The sequence below is a fragment of the Carassius carassius genome, chromosome 5 (genome assembly GCF_963082965.1).
Source record: "Carassius carassius chromosome 5, fCarCar2.1, whole genome shotgun sequence".
Lineage (NCBI taxonomy): Eukaryota > Metazoa > Chordata > Actinopteri > Cypriniformes > Cyprinidae > Carassius > Carassius carassius.
Genome location: NC_081759.1, coordinates 31,650,112 through 31,673,939, shown reverse-complemented (window position 1 = coordinate 31,673,939; position 23,828 = coordinate 31,650,112).

Below are 23,828 nucleotides of genomic sequence, written 5' to 3'. Positions count from 1 at the left end.
CTGTTTGTGAGGTTTCAGTGCATCTCTTGAAGATGATGTGGAGTTGTATTACTACAATGTCCCCTATATTGTCAAATACAGCATGATTCATCTCTGCCCACCATCTTCACATAATACTTTCACATTATCTGATCCAGACCGTCGGCAAAACTTAATTTAAATAGCGCAAAATGACTGCCTGTGGACGTATAAAATAAATATTTAAACTAGTTTTAATGAAAATTCATGTAGTTTTATGAAAAGTCAGGGAGCAGCAAGGCTTTGTGATTTATTTAGACAAAGTTATTGACTATGCAAATTTCAAAACGGTCAAAATGATGCCTTGTTTATTCTAGTGTTAAAGATAATTACCATAAGTTTAAATGTTGCGGTTAAAATGACTGCTGGTCGTCGATCTAGTGTTAAAAGTGCATGATAAGGGAACTCAATTTTCTCCCCATGTTAGGTCAAGAAAACGCTGGAAAAAATAACAATACACAGTTTTAGTTAAGCGTTCAATGCAGTCAAACCCACTTTGTCAAAATCATGCCTCATTCCAAACAGAGTCAAATGAACCAGCAGCAGCAACTGGTCCGACTGTCTCCCAACCCCTAACTCCAGCATCCCCTGAATCAGCCTCTGCGCTCCCACATGAAGAAGAAGGTGAGCGGCTATTAGTATTGGTTTAATGGCAACACATTAATGTCTGAAAGTGATACGTACAAAATATAAGAGGCATCTGTAGAGTGGAAAAGATTGGCTATAGGAAATGCTATATACTTTGTCAGTTCCAGGACCCTCTTCCTGTTTGTCAGGGAGAACTGAGGAAGTGGAGGAAGAGATGGAAGAGGGTACAGATGCAAGTGAGAGACAGATGGCAGAGAATGAAGATGGAGATGAGAATTCAGATGCCGAGGATGGACTGAATGTTGAGGGATTTGAAAGGGAAGAAAATATTGTGACAAACGACCCTGGTTTGTGGCCAGCAGTTTGTACTGATCAGGATAGGGAGGACATAGTCAGAAAATTGGCTGTGACCATGAGAGAAAAGAAAGTAGAAATGCCATGCGATTCAGGGGGGAAGCCGTTCCCTGAATACTTGAATTATACAAAGTCAGCCAATAAAAGAGAAAAAATTAAGAGAGACTGGCTTACTTTTAGTCAAAGCAATCAGTCACTTTATTGCATACCATGTGTGCTTTTCTCCAATATACAGAAAAAGCCTTCCTGTAGTGCACTGGCCAGTCAAAATGGGTTTAAAATGTGTCATGTGAAGTGGCGTCACATGTACAATAAACTCCCAATCCATGAGAGGAGTGATGCACACAGAGACTGCTACTTAAGATGGAAAAATCTGCAAAGATCTGTTTTACAAGATAAAGGTATAGACTCTCTGTTAAACAGGGAGTTCCAAACAGAAATTGAGAAAAATAGGGCCATCCTGGAGAGACTGTTAGATGTTACCCTACACCTGGCCTCAAGAAACCTGCCTTTCAGAGGCAAAACAAGCGACTTATATGACGTTCATAATGGCAATTTCCTAGGCACACTGGAGCTTTTGTCACATTATGATCCTCTGCTGAAAGAGCACTTTCAAAAAATCAGGGACAACAAACAAAAACAAAAAGAAGGAAAACAAACCAGGCTAACACATTATCTTAGCTCTGAAAGTCAAAATGAGTTCATCAATTTATGTGGCAGACGAGTTCTGAAAAGAATTCTACAGGAAAGGGAGGATGCCATCTATTATGCAGTCATCGCCGACGCCACACCAGACATTTCCCATACAGAGCAAAACGTGGTGGTACTACGGTATGTCAAATATGACAAAGAAAAAGATGAGTGGGAGATCACTGAGAGGTTCCTTGAATTCAAGGATTTTTACAAAAAGACAGGGAGTGAGATAGCAAAGATGATTGAGTCTGTTCTTTGTGAGCATGGGATTGACATCAGTGATTGCAGAGGACAGGGATATGACAATGGGGCAAATATGTCAGGGAAGGTAAAGGGAGTTCAAGCTGAAATACTGAGGAAAAACAAGCTAGCTACTTATTCACCTTGTGCCTCTCATACATTAAATCTTGTCAGCGTACATGCTGCACAATCAAGTCCAGATGTATCCACCTTTTATGGCTGCATAAACCGCCTGTACACATTTGTAAGTAGCAGCCCAGAGCGCTGGGCAATCTACAAAGAGCAAACAGGTTGCTCATTGCATCAGCTATCTGATACCCGCTGGAGTGCAAGGATTGAGGCTGTTAAACCTGTGGCAAAGCACCTACCTTCTGTCATTAATGCACTTGATAGCATACTAATGACTTGCAGTCTCACCAATGAAGCAAGATCAGATGCTAATGGTCTCAGAAAATACTTCATGTCATTTGATGCTATTCTTCTTCTCACCATCTGGCTGAAAGTACTGGGGTGGTGTTAGCGCAGTGGATAAGATGCATGCCTGTGGTGTGGGAGACCCGGGTTCGAATCCACTGTGAAACGCCAGTGTGTCCCTGAGCAAGACACTTAACCCCTAGTTGCTCCAGAGGCGTGCGACCTCTGACATATATAGCAATTGTAAGTCGCTTTGGATAAAAGCGTCAGCTAAATGAATAAATGTAAATGTAAATGTACTGCAAATACAGTACAAATATGGACAGTACATTCATACAAATATAAATATATGTGAATACACTATATGACACATGTAGGCTACAGCTATGCACAGTGAACGAAAAAGAACGATTCAAAAAGAACGATTCGTTCACGAACGACAACTCAACATGAACAAAATAACATCACTACTGCAATACATTTGGCGGGATTCTGATCTCATAGGGATGCACCAATAGAGTACATAGACTGCTGAGGACACAGTGTTACATTTCATTTTCGAATTAAATGTCTTGGGTGAAAAAAACGGGAACAAAAGTACTTTGTGCTAACATTTTACACTGGACTCGACTGTCTCACAAACGAGGGTCAGTTCAGCGCTGGAGTCTTGCAAAGACTGATTCTGGAAAAGGGATCGATACCAACGCTTCGTGCGCAAACGTCCAGACTCCAGACAAAGTAAGCATCTCGCGTCTTATTTTGTTTCACAAAAGAGCTTTTTGGCTCTCCGTAAGACTAATGTTGCTAAAGCTACCATTGTCTTTACCTTTTTTCACCAATGCTGCCTTCACTGTTTCACTGTGCTACCAGAATGATCGTGAATATGAATGTGGTAATTAAAAATTGCGTTTTGAAGCAATGTGTGAGGTCAGTAACACGGTCACCGTGACACCGGTATGCCTGTTGTCACGAGCTCCTGAAGCTCCGCACTTTTCTGAGAACGGAGTTGCCAGGTTTTCGCAAGAAAGTATCCTAATTTCGCGGGAAAAGACTTGGCAACACTAATAAAGGGAGGCGGGAGCACCAGCTCATTTTTCATTTAAAGGGGACATACACAGAAACAGAGAGTTTTTGGCTCATACCCTAAAAGTGGAAATTTCAAGAAGTTATGAAAAAACAATGATCTGTGGGGTATTTTTAAATAAAACTTCACATACACTTTCTAGGGACATCAGAGAACAATTTAAAATATTGTATCAATTAGGGGTGGAACAGCTCAACTTTTTCACAGTTCGGTTTGTTTCATGGTTTTAAAGTCATGGTTTCAAAAAATAAAAATAACTAAGAATATTCTAACAACTATGAAAGCATGTGTAGCGATTTTCAATTTGGAATGTAATATGCAAAATGACAATGCAATATGTAAAATGACAATGCATTTCTGTATTTACATTTACATTTTCCAATACATTTGTGCAACGTTTGGTGCAAAATGAAAATGAAAATTAAATTACATAATTTTCATTTGCCATTTCATACACCAGTTTTAATATGTAATATGAAAACTAATTTTAACGCTTTATAAGTTGCAAAATGAAAATGAAAATGTATTACAGAAATGATTAGATATGTATAACATGTTCAAGCAAAAACTGTGGCAAAATGATCATTTAAATGCTATTTTTCTTAAATGCATTAACACTCACAGTCAAGACACTTATGATTGCATTTTCATTCAGTGTCCCGCAATGAATGTAGCAAAATTCAATGTGCACATTGAAAATGCATTCCGAGCCGATCACGTGTCCGCCCCCTACCGCCATGTCAATCACTGCGTGAACAAGGCGGGGCTTGCAGAAGGTCAGAGACTCAAACCTCAAGAAGAGTATTCAAGTGAGAGAACATGGACAAGACCGTTGGTCCGTGTACGTTTTGATCATTTCAGTTTATGGCTTTAATATTTCATTCGCACTGGTGGGCGGAGCTGAAACGCTGCTTTCATCTGATTGGTCAAATCGCTCCACCTTCAACTCGGTCTTTTCATTCTTTCAGGCAGAATAAGAGTCAGTGCGAGTGTGACACTGTAATGTCTGAAACCACGGCTCACTGTTAATTAGCATAATATTTGAATCAGATGTAGCTGGGCACATAATTCGTGCTGCTGAGACCTGCAAATTATTTATAGGTTGTAGTATTGTATGAATATTGTCCCACTGATAAATACAGTGCAAATATTTCTGTCTCTTTGGAAAAAAGTGAAGTGGAAATAAAAATCAATAATAGACTGAACAGTTCCATGTCTGTAACATTTACCACTCTCATCTTTTAAGTCATAAGGCACTAGGTATGTGTGTGTGACATTAATAAATAATTGTAAAAATTAATATTGTTACATTTCTGAAATAAAAATAGTAAAATTAGCTCTATGCTGCTCAGTGCTCCTCTAGCCTACCCCAGAGCGCCCTCTCGCGGCTGTAGACGGTAATGTTTTCTCTTGGTTCTGAATAATGGGACTTATATATGTTTTTTTCCTCGTCATGACGTATTTTTGGACTGATGCAACTTATACCGAAAAATACGGTAACATTATTATTTATTATGAGAGTAATTGACACCGACTAGAACTTTAATGTTTCACCAAATTCAGCTCAGATCTTCAGACTCGTCTGACTCGCGTTGCTGTATAACTGGCCAGACTTACCTTCCCAAAAAATCCTATTTAATTTTATTTCATAAATTTAACTATATTTATTTCCACTTCACTGTTATCCAAGGAGACAGAACTATTTGCACTGTTTTTATCAGTGGGACAATATTTATACAATACTATAACCTAGAAATAATTTAACGGGGTCTCTTGCAAGTTGCAGCAGCACGAATTATGTGGCCATTATCATCTGATTCAAATATTATGCTAATTTTTGTTTTAGGTAAAGAAATTGAATAAAGTAATCAGATGTAAAACAACATTGCATATTGGACTGTATAAATTAAAGAATTTTAATAATATATCTTTATTAAAGTTACAAAAGCTTTTCAGTCAAGAGCAGTGAGTGATTTCTTTGTTATTGTTGTTCGATTAATATTAAGAGAGACACAGATCCAGTGTACTGATACAGTACGTTCAGCTGGCTGTAAGATATTTACCAAGATGGGCGTTTTGACATAATTGTTCTGTGAATTTGTCCATTTAAACACAATACTTCAGAGAGAGCTTAATATTTGCAAGTGTTCTGAGACACTGGTTTGAGTCCTTCGATTGAGCGCACACACAAACCTTCTCACTGCGCAGCAGAGCTTGTGTCCTCTGGCAAGCTTAAATTAGTTTAGTTTAGCATGGATATCACCGTGTGCTGTTCAGGTCTCACCTGTGGGTGCGCTATCAGCACCCGGTTGATGGCGGAATAAATGACTGCTCATATTCCAGCATACGGCATTCGCATTGAACAAGATTGAATGGTTTGTCCATGTTTTTTTTTTCATCACTGTTGTTGTAACGTCTGGGAAGCTAGAATGCACATCCATAAACAGAAACATATATTATTTGAACCCTGTATGTTTAACGTGTTATTTATGGCAAACCATATTACAGATGCTTTGTCATATTTAAGTTGAACCACAGTCCCAGCAAGTGTCATACCATGTGTGGAGAACCGAACGGTTAGATTTTTTTCTGCTAACCGAACCACCCCTAGTATCAATGCATTCTATGGCACCTTTAAAGCTAAAATCCCCTCCCCTTTTTTAAGATTTCATAATCAAAGACGTGAGTGCAACAGGCCCATCATTAAGAGAAATGGAATTTATTTTTTTAGCAATTGTCACTACTATGGACAAGTTGGTCATAGGCAGTTGGTTATTTAAAGGGTCACCAGATGCCCATTTTCCACGTTTATATGATTCTTAAGGGTCTTAATGAAAAGTCTTTGAAAAGAATTTGACAAAAAATCATCCTTTGGTTAAAATTTCTCAATGGTATAAAACAACACCCTTTTTACCTTGCCAAAAACTGCTCTTTCAGTCAGGACCACTTCCGTCAAGTATATTTATGACAATTATAATTGCATACAGTTAGTGTTGGCGGTATGGTTATGTTCTGGGCAACACTCCACACGCCTGTCCATGCAGCCATGCTTGGACAGAGCGGGGAGAGCAGCAAGACAAACCCCCCTAGGGGAAAAGAACAGAACCATTATAAGCATACATAATTACAATTCACAATTACGTGAGTTGTAAACAAAATGTGATAGACACTGCTTCCAATGAAGAGACTGTAAAGAAAGAACAAAGTTAGAGCGGATTACAGGTTCAGTTGGTGGAGTTTGGGTTGGAGGAGGGAGTTAATTGCAAGCAGCGATGCGATGGAAGAGACACTGAAGAATGGGAATTTAAATAGACCGCAGGTGATAGGTGTCAAGACTGGTACATGTCAAGAACAGCTGACTGTCAGCTGATGCAAGCGTGACTAACGTTGCCTGACTGAACTAACGCGATGCTCGATTTTCAGAACAAGTCATTTTGTTACATGCCAATTTACATGCTAATGAGCTCTGCTCAACCCACCCCTCTCTTCTGTGGAGAGCAGTTCTCTGAGAGAAAGGTGATTTGCAAAGATTTATTAAAAAAACCTTATACTCACTTCTTCTTTAGGTGAAGCTGGATCACATATGTTTTTTTATGGGGGGAGTGGAGAGGTTGTTTATTATTACATCTGCTATGCTCATTATTACATCCAACAACAAACACTTCAACAACACTGTCAGTCAACAATCGTGGGAGGGTCCTGGGTCTGTGTGAGTGCGTGGCAGGAATCTGAGAACAGCCTGATTTTAGAAAGGGGCAATGATTTTAGGAGATTATAAAAAAACACTGGGTGGATTTTTTTATCATTATAGGGTGGTTGTGTACACACCCTGCCAACACACATTTATGTTCAAACAAGTAAAAGTGCGTTTTGCATCCGATGACCCCTTTAATATAATTTAGCTTGCAAAAGGGCCACCTGTTCAAAGAACATGAGTTATATAAAATAAATCTTGCTCTTCTCCTTTTTAGCGCTTGCATTGCGTGCCCAGCCACAGATAAGCATCTTGTTCAGTCAGGTGTAAAGCTTCGAGTCTGGTGTTGAAATAAGTCAACGGACACTCATTGACAATGTGCTGCATGGTTTCAGGTCAAAAAATGTCAAAGACATTAGGGGCTTGGCCCCACCGAACAAAGTTGGCTGCACATTGACCTTGTCCCATCCGAACCCGGTTCAGAATTGACCAGTGTCGTTGAGGAAGGTCGAAGCCAGGAGGACAGACTGATGGCTCAGCTACGAGGGAGTGGTTGACAACATCAGATGATGCCCACTCAACGCTTCATGCCTAATTGGCTGTCATATCCTCTGGCAGCGGGTCCAGCCAGACAGGTTTTCTTGATGACAGGCAGGCTGCTTGATGCAATGTAATGTCCGTATTGAGTGGCAACTTGTCATTCACTTGGACTTTAGTCAGCAGCTTAGCAGTGGCCTCGGAGATGTGGTGGTAGTATGTTGCTGAGAACAGGCAGCCATAGAAGAGGAGTACAACGTGAAGTGCCAGTAATTGTGCACATAGACGTGTTTAACTGAACGTCTACTAGCTTAGTGTGGGATGATCTGGATCAGACTGGTGCACAGTACAGTACTCTGCTGTTGAATAACACAGAGCAAGTGCAGTGGTCTTTAGTGTCTGGGGCCTTGCACCCCAGCTTGTGCCGGCCAGTAGATTATGTCGAGAGCAGATTTTAGCTGCTGTCTTCTTCAAATGATCATGATATTTTAATGAACAATCCAAGGTAATGCCGAGGTATGTCGGTTTTGGGCGTTACCCAGGATCGTTCATTAACATATCGTGATCATTGCTCATTGCAGAATCTTGCTCTGAATATAGGTCATGGGTTTGATTCACAAATAATAAAAAAAATTAATAAGCAAATGAATGAATGGATAAAACATGCAGAATATACATTGAATGCAATATGTTGCTTTGGATAAAGGCATATTCAAAAAGTAGCCTATAAATGCTGTTTGTGTGGAAATTATGCCATGACAGCAATAGCTACAAAAGAAATGGAGTGGTTGAATATATACCTTCAAGGCCACAATAGTGTGCTATTTGAGCTGGGCAACTGTCCATTAATGGGTTCATATATTGATTCATTAAAAATTTTATTGTACGATTCAATCTATGATAGGGCTGAAATGATTCCTCGAGTAACTCGATTACAAGAAATGATGAAATTAAATGAAGCCTCTTTTAATTCATTTTAAATCTCACGTCAGGTTCTTTCGCAATGATTTTTTTTTATGTGACACAACGCGTTTACGTCACCCACAAAGCGGAAGGAGACACAAGCGCTGCATCCGACATCGCATACTGCAAGGAGTCAGCAGTGTTTTGATTTGAGGGCGCGGGCAAACGTAAAGAGAACGTCGTGGCGTGTGTCCATTGCAAGATAGAGCTGGCATACCACAACTAGGGCCCTATGATTTCCGCGATGGAGAAAATGCGGAGGGAATCGCGGAATCCAGTCATAAAAACGGAATTTACAGTTTAATGCGGAATGGCACGGGATTTGCCACATTTTGAATGAATTAATCAAAAATAGGTCATTGCACTTACATCAAATCACGATATGGACTAATATCTCTAAATATTAAGCTGGAACAGTCTATTTAAATATGAATCCTGCATGGTCTCTGTTAATGAATGGAGCAGAAGCGTGTTTTCCTTTATCACACAAACTGAAGCGCGCGTGACGCTCGCGGTGAATTCAGCGTCTGCTGTCTCACTAAAGACGTGAACAAATGAACAACATCTCCAGAACTGCTCTGACAGTCACTTCATGAGCATTTGAGCGTTTGATTTGAGTAAAACTAGCGTCACATCACATACACAGAACTGTAAAGGTACGTCAACCCGTCAAAATAAAAGTCCGGTTAAAGACTATTGTTCAGCAGAATGTACATAGCCTACTACTAAAAAAAAAAAAAATCAAACATAATTTTTTTTAAGGTTTAATCTCACAACATTACTTCCATGTTTTATTTTTATTAGTAAATCCCCTTTGTTTACCAAAAAGTTAAGTTAATTTTTCAATAATTAAAAGATAAATTAAATGTTTTATGTGTTTAATGTTTAATTTGCATCTCAGAAAATGCTTTATTTAAAACCCCAACTGAATGGCACTTAAATGCACTTAATTAAATAAATTAAATAAACTTTATTGTCATTGTTCACAGTACAAGTACAGACAGAGAAACAATGGGTAATAATTAAATGTTTATTTTTGATGTATGCATTGCATTCTATGCATTTAAAAAATACAAATATTTTTTTTCTAAAAAAGGAAACTTAGCTGTTCATTTTTAGAGACCCAGGAGTCTTATTTTCTCTTGCATAATTAATATTACACTTTAATAATATTAATATTACACTGGGAAAGTCGTGGCCTAATGGTTAGAGAGTTGGACTCGCAATCGAAGGGTTGTGAGTTTGAATCTCGGGTCGGCAGGAATTGTAGTTGGGGGGAGTGCATGTACAGTGCTCTCTCCACCCTCAATACCACGACTTAGGTGCCCTTGAGCAAGGCATTGAACCCCCAACTGCTCCCGGGCACCGCAGCATAAATGGCTGCCCACTGCTCCGGGTGTGTGTGCACTGCTCTGTGTGTGTGCACTTCGGATGGGTTAAATGCAGAGCAAGAATTCTGAGTATGGGTCACCATACTTGGCTGAATGTCACTTCACATTGTCGTCACTTTAATTAAGCAAAAACACATTTAATCCGATTACTCGATTAATCGCTGGAATTTTTGGTAGAATACTCGATTACTAAAATATTCGATAGGGTATACTTTTCAGGATTAAAAAATATTAAGTATGCAATATAATTGATCTAATTTAAATGCATTTATTACCACCAAAATTGTGCAGAGAAATAATATGTTAAGTCAAAAAACAAAAAACCTTTTAGTCACGCATACTAAGATCAAGCTCTATTCAATTATCCCTTTCTTTAAAAGCAAAAAAAAAAAGCATACTGTAGCCAAATTCAGATAGCAGTAGAAAATGGTTGTCAGTCCTATATTTGAGCCGTCAATATGGTTACGTTCCCATAAAACGGGTAGGCAAGTAAGTTTGGCATCGGGCCAGAAAAAACTTTGGCCACTAGATGGTGGGCCAGACCATAGCCCAGTGGTTTTCAACCTGTGAGCCACAATGGTATTGCAGGTGGGCCGCCAATTACTATTAAAAGAAATAATAATATTGTTAATATATGTAAAAATATCTAAGTCATAACATAATAACATCATTTCATATATAATTAAATAACAAAAAAGAAATATTAAACTGTAACTATACTTCCACTATTCGAGCTCGCTGATTGATTTAAGAATAAACCACCAATTTATCTTAGATATTTTTTGCTGCATATGCTACAGAACAACAAATTCAAAAATGCATAAATGGCTGTCAACATGTTCCCTCCTGACTGCTTGCTCCGCTGACTGTCTACCCGCTGCCGAGCTCTGCCTGGATCTGGTTTTCCCGTTGCCAGCCCGAGTTATTTTCTGTTCATTGCCAGTTTTTTCAATAAAGACAGTTAACAATCTAGTTTCTGAGTAGTAAGTTATTAACCCAACAATAGCGGGGTCAGTTAATTTTTTTGCAGTGGGCCGTGCAAACATATGTGTTTGGTTATGTGGGCCGCGAGTTGAAAAAGGTTGGGATCCACTGCCATAGTCAAAGAATAATTTAAGATATTGATGAAAACTGCAAGTTTCAAAGTGGCTTATTGAATTTGAAACACTAGTGTGCAAACTTTTTCCTACCACATGACTAGCTTATAACATGGTTGTCATCATTAAAAGGTATAATTGCTGCTTTTTGCATAGCAAATTTTGCTTGTGATGAAAATAACATTACGTTTTGTCAGTTATTTTACCTACGGATTGGTGCATTTTCTTACAGATTTCTGCTAATTCGAAATCAGATACAGATGAAGTAGCAATGTAATATTACATTTGTTTGAATACATTATTGAGAGAGGGATTGCGTGTGAATAAGTGTTAAAGTACTTGTTTAAATTGTGCTAGAACTATAACTTCCCACTCATGTCCATTGCCATCATCATAGCTTTCACATTTTTTCTGATTTGAGTGATCCTTCTCTATCAAGCTAGCTAAATATGTTTAACATGTGAATTCCTGCTTGAGTAGGGTCATATCACTCTTTTATGTTGGTGGTAAGGTGGCCAAGGTAATGCTTCAGAGACCCATTAACAACATCACTGAGTCAATGATGCCTGAATCGCAGAGTGGATTTAGGAAAAATATAGGAGCATGATCGACATGATTTTCACAGCCCGGCAACTTCAGAAAAAAAGGACATTGCCCTTGTCGATCTCTCCAATCCATTATACACTGTGCAAAGAGAGCTCCTATGGGATATATTCCTCAGGTTTGGCTGTCCCAATAAATATGTTTACATCCTCTGCCAATACCATGATGGGATGACTGCTCTGGTGACCATAGGCAGGCAAGAGTCCGAGCCCTTCCTTGTGCATACAGGGGTGAGGCAGAGGTGTGTACTAGCCCAACTGCTTTTTTAATATCTTCCTCCTGTGTGTCACCAGCATCTTCTCAGTGTGTCACAATGAGATTGAAAACAGCAGCAATGTGGCAGTGGACTTCAGACTAGATGGCAACCTCTTTAATATTAGGGGGTAACATGCAAATAAAAGCAAATGCAAATTTCTTGTTAAGAAATACGGGCATGTAAACATGATCGGGGGAATGTCGGCTCCTTAGTCTGTTAACAATAAGGCCGCCCAAGGAGAAAATGCGATCTGACGGCACAGACGTTGGCGGGACTCACAAATAACGGTGTGCTAAACCAAAAGGTTTTGTGAAGCGCTTCGTGTTTTCGTTTCACCACTGAATGGGATCCTCATCTGGTGGAATACATGGCTCCAGCAAGAACTGTTCCCACTCGTCTGGGCTGGACTCTCTGTAATCATCGCTGAAGAACTGGCTCAGCCTTTTCCGACGAGTGGGCATTGCATCCTCTTCATCGTTGGTGGCGGCGGCTGCATCCGCACCACTCGCATCAAGGAAAATGTTCTGATAATGTTCAAAAAAGTTTTTTTGTCTTACTTCTCTCATGTTCTCATCGAGAAACCTGAGATGTTTGTGCCGAGGGTCTAGGGCAGACGCAAGAAGAGGAGTTCCTCTTCAGGAACTCGAGCTGCGTCAAATGCGCTTTGGGGAACGCGCCCAGCGTGAGCGACTCTGAATATCGTGTGTAATCAGTCCAATGGAAGAGCGTGACGTCACAGGTGGGGTGACGTAAGCGACCAGGAAGCTATAAAAGCATGTGCCGCGCAGCTGGCGTCAGCTTCGCGTCTTTCAGCAAGCGCTCTGTGTGTGAATGTCACTTGTTTGTATTGTGAGTCTTATTTACTGTTGTCTGTCCAGTTAGAGCTCCTAGACATGCCGAAGAGCAAGGCGAAATCAAAGCAGAGCGAAGGCGATTCCAAATCACGTTATAGGTTGTGTGTTCCTCCCTGCCCGCGATATATAACAGGTGGGGATACACACAGCTTATGCGTGGTTTGCCTGGGAGCAAAGCACGCTGAGTCGGCTCTCGAGGGGGCCGACTGTCCGCACTGTAAGCGAATGTCGATGCGGCTGCTTCGTTCCCGGAGGGCCCTCTTCGAGGAGGGGGCCTTCGCCAGCGTTCCCCGCAGTGCTGGTCCCGCTTCTGCTGAGGCAGAACGGCGGCTGCACTCGTGGGGTTCTGTCCCCCCAGCTATCTGTCCCCCGGTGCGGCATCGTCTCTGAAGGCCCCGGCACTGCCCTCAAAGCAACTCAGAACAACATCGGGCAGTCATAGAAGCTAAGAAGTCCTCGGCCAAGAAACCCTGACGCCAAAAGCCCAGGGTTTCAGAGGGCAGCCTCTGCTGGGGTAGAGCGGTACACACCGCAGTACATGGTGCCCGTCTCGCCTCAGCACCCTCTGGGGCCGGTCTGCCAACCCTGCCAGTGTTCCAGGGCGCAGCGGTCCCCAGCGAGCATCGGTCTCAGTATCTTCCGCCCGTGCGCCCGGGGCCTCTTACACCAGAAGTCAGTCTCGAGAGACTGATTCCCTTAGTAGATTATTTAGCAGTGTGGAAACTACTGCCAAATGTATCTCAATGGGTCCTGCATATAGTAGAAAAAGGCTACCGTATTCAGTTCGGCTCTGCGCCGCCAATATTCAACGGGGTTTTCCTGACGATAGTTGGCCCCAGGCAGGGTCTGGTTATGGAACAGGAAGTGAAAACCCTATTAGAGAAGGGGGCCATCGAGGTGGTCCCTCCTCAAGACAGGGAGTCCGGATTTTACAGCCGGTTTTTCATAGTTCCAAAGAAGGATGGGGGGGTTGCGTCCGATTATAGACTTCAGGGTCTTAAATCGTTCAGTTATGAGATTGAAGTTCAGAATGCTCACAATCAAGCATATTGTAGCTCAGATCAGGTCCGAGGACTGGTTTGTCACGATAGATCTCAAAGATGCATACTTCCACATATCCATCCTTCCACAACACAGGAAGTTTCTGAGGTTCGCTTTCAGGGGAGAAGCTTACCAATATCGAGTACTTCCCTTCAGCCTTGCACTCTCACCCCGCACGTTCACAAAATGTGTAGACGCGGCTCTAAATGTGTAGACGCAGGGCATCCGCATTCTCAACTATATCGACGATTGGTTGATTTTAGCTCAGTCAGACCAGGTTGTGGCTCGGCATCGAGATGTCGTTCTCGCACATATGGGGGAGCTAGGTTTGAGACTGAACGCCAAGAAGAGTGTACTTTCTCCGGTTCAGAGAACAACCTATCTAGGAGTAGTATGGGATTCGACCGCGATGCAGGCATGATTGTCCCCTGCTCGTATCGAGTCGATCCTCATCTCAGTCGAGAGAGTCAGAGAAGGCCAGTCACTTACTGTCAAACAATTTCAGAGATTGTTGGGTCTAATGGCAGCTGCGTCCAACGTGATACCTCTTGGCCTGCTGTACATGAGACCCCTACAGTGGTGGCTCAAGACCAAGGGATTTTCCCCGAGGGGCAATCTACTTCGCACTATCAAGGTCACGCGGCGCTGCCTCCGTGCCTTAGACATGTGGAAGAAACCTTGGTTCTTGAATCAGGGCCCGGTGCTGGGAGCTCCTTGTCGCCGTGTAATACTAGCGACAGACGCATCTCTCACCGGCTGGGGTGCAGTCATGAGTGGCCACCCTGCCCGTGGTCTGTGGAGCGGTCGCCATCTAACATGGCATATCAATTGTCTAGAAATGCTAGCAGTTTATCGTGCACTGAAGCACTTCCTCCCAGACCTAAGGGGTCACTATGTGTTGGTGCGCACCGACAACACATCGGTGGTCTCTTACATCAACCACCAGGGAGGTCTGCGTTCGCACCCTTTGTACAAGCTGGCGCACCAGATCCTGGTGTGGTCCCAGAGCAAACTCCTCTCATTAAGAGCAGTATATATTCCTGGGAAACTAAATGTGGGAGCAGACATACTGTCGAGGTAGGGGCCGAGGCCCGGGGAATGGAGGCTTCACCCAGAGGTGGTGAAGCAGATATGGAGAGTATTTGGCAGGGCTCAAGTAGACCTTTTTGCGACTCAAGAGACATCACAATGTCCCCTTTGGTTCTCTCCAGTTCATCCAGCTCCTTTGGGACTGGACGCTATGATACAGACCTGGCCGAGGCTTCGTCTGTACGCCTTTCCCCCTATTGCTCTGCTCCCGGGAGTTCTGGTGAGAGTACGCCGGGACAGGGTCCGTCTGTTATTAGTAGCCCCGTTCTGGCCGGGCCGAGTATGGTTCGCAGACCTGGTCTCGCTCCTCGACGACTCTCCATGGGAGATACCGATCAGGGCAGACCTACTCTCACAGGCGCAGGGTACGATAATTCACCCTCGCCCGGAGTTGTGGAAGCTGTGGGTGTGGTCCCTGAGGGGGCACAACTGTTAGCAGCTGGTCTCTCAACTGAGGTTGTTGAGACCCTCCTTCAATCCAGAGCTCCCTCAACAAGGAAACTGTACGCCCTGAGGTGGAAACTCTTCACCTCATGGTGCAGAGACTGCCAGCTAGATCCAGCAAACTGCCCAGTTGGTACAGTTCTCTGGGAAGACACCCCGTAGTTACATGTTTCCTCCACGGGGCGCTGAGGCTGAGACCTCCAGTACAGTCCCGTATTCCCCCGTGTGACTTGTGGTGTTAGAGGCAATGTGCAAACCCCCGTTTGAACCCAGTCAAGATATTTCAGACAAACACCTTACACTTAAAGGGTCATGAAACCCCAGACTACTTATTCTAAGATTTTAGCAGAGGTGTTTGTGTTGCACATCATAGAAGACAATGTTAGCATCCGCTAATTTTAACTGTTGGAGAAAATTGGTTAATTTTAAGCTTTTTTGCTCCATTTTCATCTTCCGGATTTAGAATCTACATTGTGTTGACGTCACGATTTTTGACGTGGCAATGGACTATAGTACATTGATGACGCGTCGGTGTCTATTCAATTATTCATGAGATTGCGTGTTTATCCTATGAGAAGATGCTTCGCTTAATTATTCACAACAGCATGTGTTCATTTGCTATGAAAGACTCATCAGACTGTGAAATGACATCGCACACATTAACAGAGAAACATTCATGGATTGCAGAAGAGTGTTTGTTTTTTCTTTGTAATAAGAGTTCGGCACAAACGCGATTCATTCACTTGGTGAGTGTAACCGTTTTTATAGCTCTGTGACACAACCTGTCAGAAGGCTTATATAAACGCCACAGAATAATATATATGTCTCATTTGTGAGTCGCTTTGAATAAAAGCGTCTGCTAAATGACTGAATGTGTAATATGTTTTCGATGCAGAGTGCAAATAGCTGTGCATTTATTTGTGCTTTTAGCTCGATGGGAGCGAAATGAAACTTTCTGAACGCAAAGCTGTGTGTGCTGTCTGTCTCCCCTCTTTCTTCCCCCTCCCCCAGTCCGCTGCAAACCACGCCCACTTTTTTAGCATTTTTTAAAACCGTGGTGAGAACTAACCTGTGCTGAAATGGGGGGTTTCATGACCCTTTAAAACCTCCTTTCTGTTGGCTATCACCTCTCTGTGGAGAGTAGGAGATATTCAGGCCCTCTCTGTGGCCCCCACTTATCTTGAGTTTGCACCTGGCATGACCAAAGCATTCATATACCCTCGAGCGGGATATGTTCCCAAGGTTCTCTCCGTTACACCACGACCTGAAGTGCTGCAGGCCTTCTGTCCTCCTCCCTTTCGGGAGCCCGACCAAGTGAAGCTAAATTGTATGTGTCCAGTTCGAGCGCTGGACGCATACGTCCACAGAGCTGCCCTGTGGAGAAAAACTGACCAATTGTTTTTATGCTACGGTCCCCCCAAGAGGGGTTTTCATGCTTCTAAGCAGACTATTAGTCGTTGGATAGTCAAGGCTATCAACGGCACCTATGAGTCCTCTGGTCGTCCCCCGCTGTCGGGAGCCAAGGCTCACTCTACTCGGGGTATGGCGGCCTCCAAGGCCTTCCTGGCAGGTGTATCCATGCTGGACATCTGCAATGCTGCGGGGTGGTCCATGCCCTCCACGTTTGTTAAATTCTATGGCTATTCTATTCGGATACACACTAGGCAGTGGTTTGGTAGTCTGGCGGCGTTGGTACTCGTTCCCCAAAGCGCATTTGACGCAGCTCGAGTTCCTGAAGAGGAACATCTCTAGGTTACGTATGTAACCCTAGTTCCTCGAGGGGACGAGACGCTGCGTCTCGGAGCCATACCCCCGGCACCCCTGCCGGCGCCTGCTGGTACTCGAAGCTGACGCCAGCTGCGCGGCACATGCTTTTATAGCTTCCTGGTCGTTACGTCACCCCGCCTGTGATGTCACGTTCTTCCATTGGACTGATTACACATGATATTCAGAGTTGCTCATGCTGGGCGCGTTCCCCAAAGCGCATTTGGCGTAGCGTCTCGTTCCCTCGAGGTTTATTCGTTGCTTGAGAGGTGCCTCATCAATGTTCTTGAATTCGGTCACTTTCTGTGATTCTCCACAGCATATTTGAAGTACTGTAGAAGACCGCAGTTCTTATATCGCGTCTTTTGCGCGCTCAAGTTCATTATTTCCAATGTATGTGCGCAGTATGCGGGACCATAATATAAGCGACGCGGTCGCGATGCGCACATTCAGCTTCATCCTTTCCTGTAACAACGTTGAAAGCTCAACCAAGATGAAGGAACAGCTGATCATAGCTGTATATGGATTGCCATTTTGAAATAAATTTAGTAGCAGAGCTACTGAAAGTGATTTTTTGTGCTGCAAATCCATTTATCCTTTGCTGAAATTTCCGCGTCTTCATGGAGAGATCGCGTCATTGTTGCTTAGCAACGGCAGACGCCTCAGGAGCGCTTCTGCCCGAGCGCTTTGGAAAGAAGGAGAAAGCAGCGCGCCTAGCGTTTTCCACACGTTTTTAGGCGCGATATGTGAACGGCCCCTTATTCATTCATTAATTATTTTTTGCTTGCATCTTCATCTACATCTTCAAATATGCCGTGGAGAATCACAGAAAGGGATCAAATTAGGTTTTATTGAGGACTTTTTTTTTTTTTGCGAAATTCGAATATCATTTTTATTTATCGAATAATTAGAGCAGAACGAATATTCGAATGTTCGACTATCCGTGCACACCCCTGTGATTTTAGCTTCCTTTAGATATCGAATTTAGCATGTTTTCATTTCGTTTTTTTTTTTTGAGAGAGAGTTTTAGTTATTCTAATTTACTTATTTTATATTTATATTTTATATTCACCCTATTGAGATTGTAATATGCATTTTCATTATTTCTGTATGTTACAGTTTTACAGTCCTTCCAGTAAACACACCAACTGAGCAAAAAGCTTCCTGGTTCTTTTTTGGAGATTGTTAGCTATCTGTAAAGCTACTTCACACACACACTAGTAAAGGCAGAATAGTAAAAAGACCAATGGAAGGTCAGCCAAAAGTCGATACAGAAGACAACACTGCTGCCCCGGATCACCAAAGTACAGTTAGCAATGTTGGTGGGAAACGAGATCGAACTGTTCTAACACCTTACGATCCAGTCACCGGTAGGGCTGTCAAAATTGCTCAAAATTGACGTTCGAATATTCCCTCTAAAAAATACACGAATATTCGAACTATTCGAACATCTGGTTGCGCATGTTGTCAATGACGCGCATTACATCAATAACAGCTAAAAATAATACAAAGAGACATAACTACTTGTAAAGATAGTCTATTTAAGTTTAAACATATATGACGACGTATTACCTACACAAAAACAAGGAAATCAACTAATGGCCAAGACTGCAGACCTCAGGCTCTCTCACCCTCACGTTCTCTGCGCATAATGGTTTAAATGAACAAACACATTTTTGTGCAAGCAATTTAAGGTCGCGACTGTTGTCCCAAATATACTGTAGCAGGCTTCATTCAGTGATTGAAACAAATATTTTTAATATTAATTGAAGTTTTACAGCATATAGAACTGACATTGAATGCTCCGAGCGAGCTGTGCTGTGGTAAACATGGAACTTTTCCTTGACATGAAACAATAAATAATCGAACTCCCCGAAACGTGCGCCATCCGCGATACTGATGTCCTTAATGTCCTTAAAAATGAACGAAATTATTTTATCCGTTATGGCCTGTTGTCGTGTTGCAGACAAAGAGCTTGCGGCGGGCGATGCAAAGTAACGTTAAGTGTCAAGACGTGACTGTTTAGCTGGAGTTCCACACATTATGCCATGCTCATTTGGGTGCACATTTTTGAGATGTGACCTCATGTTGCTAGTGGTCGAATGGTATGCTAACTGTATCTTAAATAGCTTGCATACAACTTTATCTCGCGGGTCAACAATTTTACCTCATTTTCTCTGCTGCGGTCGAGTTGGGCTCTGCACTTGCTGGCATCTTCCATGAAGACGCGTCAACTTTCAGCAGTGATGCTGTGCCAGACAGTGCGACTCCTGTGACCTGTCCCTGAACCCTCAGGCGCGCTAGCGTCCCCACTCGCAAAGCAGACAACCACGCCTCTACTACCGCGGGCCTTTTTTCCACATTTTTTTTAATTAGAATATTAATTTTCACCTTCGAAATTCGTTTTTGTAAAACTATTCGAATTTAGAATATTCGTTGACAGCCCTAGTCACCGGTCACTGGCCAGTCAAAGGTCCAACACAAGCGTTTTGGCAGCAAAAGCACGCGCTAAAGCAGCTGCCGCTCAAGCACAGTATCATACGCTGAAAAAGAAGCAGAGGTGATAAAAGAACAAGCCCAGATCGAAGCTAAAGCTACAAAAAAGAAAGCAGAGCTCACAGCTGATCTCCTCATACTGCGTCTACAGAGTGCAGCTGCAGCCGCCAACGCCGAAGCAAAGATCCTGGAAGCAGCAGCCGAGGATGAAGATGGATATACCTTGTTTCCAAAAAACAGTGACAATGTTGCCCAGCCCATAACAGTTCCACCTGCGCCGGTTAATACCCGATTTGACTCCGCACAAGCTACCACACTAGTGCTTCCAGCAGCTCAGTGAGTAAAATACAGTGGTGATTTTGTCCAAAATAAAGTCAAAAAGCACAGCATACAAAACAGTGAGAATAGTGAATATGAATATCAAGAGCAACCTGAGGCACATCCCTCACAGTATGGCATCACTAGTGGAGCAGATTGTTCTAATGCCCAAAGCTCGTTCAAAAATGCCTTTTTCACATCTCACTTGCAGTATCCAACCCCAGTTACTACTGATCGCAGATATCAGCCACGCTCAATGAATGAGTCTGCCACTTTCCAGCCCAAGCTATCTTCTCCACACCCTGTTGTCAGTGCAAATGAGTCCAATTCCCCAGCTACATCAGACTTAGCCAAATATTTGGTTCTCAGAGAGTTGGTTAGCTCAGGGCTCCTGACGTTTGATGATAAGCCTGAAAATTATTTGGCTTGCAAGGCATCTTTTGTGAACGCTATAGTAGGACTATATTTATCCCCAAGAGAGGAGTTGGATCTCCTCTGCAAATGGCTAGGCCCCAAATTATCAGAGCAAGTGAAACGATTAAGAGTTGTAAACACCTATGATGCCACAGCTGGTGTAAAAATGGTATGGCAAAGATTGGAGGACAGCTATGGGTCCCCTGAAGCGATAGAGAATGCTCTCTTGAAAAAGTTGGAAGATTTTCCCAAAATCGCAAACCGAGAAATCACAAGATAAGGGAGCTAGGTGATCTCATCTCAGAGCTTGATGCTCCCCATGTAGATGGTCTCCTACCCAGCCTAAGTTAGCTAGATACATCCTGGGGCATCACTCCTATTGTTCAAAAACTCCCATTCCACCTCCAAGAGAAATGGATTACTTCAGCATCCTACTACAAAGAACAACACAATGCTTCATACTCACCATTCCTTGTTTTCATGAAGTTTGTGTGCGACAAAGCTAAAACCCTCAATGACCCAAGCTTTGCCCCCTTACTTTCTACCAGCCCAAGTGTTTATAGGCCTAAAAGACTGAACAAGCCAAACTTCAAAACTGCAGTATTTTTGAAAAAATTAAAATAATTGCTTCAAAAGGCTATCGTGAATCCTGTGAGCAAAAGGTGGTTGACCCAGATAAACTGTGCCCGCTTCACAACAAACCACACTCTCTCCGCAAGGACGATAGAAAAGCTTTTCTGAAGGAAAAGAACATTTGTTACAAGTGCTGTTCCTCCGTCAACCACATGGTGAAAGATTGTAACACAAGTGTACATTACAGTGAGTGTAAAAGCGACCACCACACAACCGCACTGCACCCTGGACCAGTACCCTAGAAAACAGAAACTCCAGGCTCTGCAACCCCAGACGGGCATGGTAGGGAGCAGCCAGAATGTCCTATACAAGCCATTGTGTCTAAATGTACAGAGATCTGTGGTAAAGGTAACAGCTCACACTCATGCTCCAAAATCTGTCTAGTAAACATTTATCCTGCTGGACACAAAGAAAAAGGAGTGAAAGCTTATGCTGTGTTAGACGAGCAAAGCAATAGTTCTTTAGCAAAGACAGAATTCTTTGAGATCTTTAACGTTAATTCAGGGACCAAAGTTTACACCTTGAAAATCTGCTCAGGTGTGGGAGAAACAAGGGCACGCCAAGCTGACGGCTTCATAGTAGTGTCTCTCGACGGCAACATTAGCGTCCGGCTTCCCACATTAATTGAGTGCAACATGCTCCCAGATGATCGATCTGAGATCCCGACACCGGAGGTCGCAGAACACTACACTCACCTCAAGCATTTAGCAGACAAGATTCCAGATTTGAACCCAAATGCTTCAATACTAGTCCTCCTCAGTTGGGACATACAGAGATTGCACAAGGTCAGAGAACACTACAACGGCCCCAGGAGTGTTGGTACCTACCGTTCTTTGGTGTCTATCATCCTCGCAAACCTAACCAGATACATGTAGTGTTTGACTTAAGTGCCACTCACGAAGACGCATCTCTGAATGATGTTTTGTTGAGCGGCCCGGACATGAACAACACACTTATTGGGGTCCACTTGTGTTTCCACAAAGAACCTGTGGCAATCAATGCGGACATAGAGCAAATGTTCTATTGTTTTGTCATACGTGAGGACCACCGCGACTTTGTTCGTTTCCTGTGGTACGAAGGTAACAATCCCACAAAGGTCATCAGAGAGTACAGGATGACTGTACACGTGTTTGGAAATAGCCTGTCTCCCACCATAGCAATTTATGGCCTCCGGAGGGCGGCTCTGGCTACACAAGAGGAGTACAGTGAAGAGGCAAAGTCTTGCCAACTCATTCTGGAAACGATGGCGAGAAGAATATCTAGCAACGCTTCAACCAAGAAGAAAATGGCAAGCAGATCATACAAACTTAACCATTGGTTACGTTGTTCTCCTAAAGGAAACAAATGGCCTACTGGACTTATTGTGAACACTTACCCTGGTCGAGATAAGACAGTACGAAAAGTAGATGTACGAATAATTAAAGAAGGTACTGCTAAGGTGTACACAAGACCTATTTCAGAAATTGTGTTATTAGTTAAAGGTTAATAGTGTTATAGCAGTATACCAGGCGGGGAGTGTGCTGCCCCCTTGTGGGAAGAGTTGTTTGTGTTTTGAGTTTCTTGCGTTTTGTCCATGCATAGCTTCCGTAGTTCAGTGATTCTCCTTACAGTTCCACAGCAAGTCAATCTCCAGTGTATTAAAGTCTGTAAATCATTAATTTGGTTCCCAAAAAGATCTGTCTGTAAGTATTTATTTGATAGTGATTTTAGCTTCCTTTATTTATCGAATTTAGTGATTTTAGCATGTTTTCATTTTGTAATTCGCATGGAATATTTGGCGCTAGTATTGTTAGCTTTCCTATGGCATTTTCCATGTATATTGGTTTCGTGCTAATCGCTCACTAATGCGATCGTTTATTTTGAGGGTTTTAGTTATTCTAAGTTACTTATTTTATATTTGTATTGTATAGTCACCCTATTGAGATTGTAATATGCATTTTCATTGTTTCTGTATGTTACAGTTTTACTGTCCTTCCAGTAAACACACCAACTTAGCAAGTAGCTTCATGGTTCTTTTTTAGAGATTGTTAGCTATCTGTAAAACTAGTTCACACACACTAGTAAAGGCAGAATACACAGCAAGGAAAGTTTGAAAATCTTCTGGAGTATGGGCCACAAAAGCACAGTCATCTGCATACTACACAGGCATCAGTGGCCTTTGGGAAACTTTGCAGAGTCTTTTACAACAAGAAACTTCATGCCTCTACAAAGGTCGTCTCGAGGTTGGTGGAGCATGCGGTTAAATTGCAATTGACCTATCGTTAAGCTTCGCACCCCTTAGTTACTGTTGCGAACTCAGACAACCAAAGTTGCTAACTGTCTTACAATGACAGCGGTCAGTGTGAAAACATCGTTCCTATATTTTTTTGATTAACTTTGGACACAGAAGGACCTCCATTCAAGTTGTACTTAAATATGCCATGGAGGGATATGAAAGATTTCAAAGTAAATATTGTGGGTATTCATTTGGAAGTGAGGGTTTACAGATCACAATGAAAGCGGAAGAAGTCTAATGCTACGGTCGTCACGATCGTGGATGACAACATGCAGGATTAACACTCTTCATGTATTGCAGGGTGGGTTAAATTAATTTACATTTAACCAGCTTAATCTTACACTGTACAAGATGTGAGAACAGTTCGCTGTTTAGATTTGTATGTTAGCATGCATGGACTAACTAACTTTAACGTTAGCTAGTTTTGGCCAGAGATACCTTGCTGAAGCACAAGATGGCATTAATGTTCTCAGCAGCAGCATTCACCAAGGCCACAGCGGGGAGCTGGCCACAGGGGTGCGGCAACGCCAGTCCAGGCCCATGTCAAACCTGACAGCAAGCGTAAGAT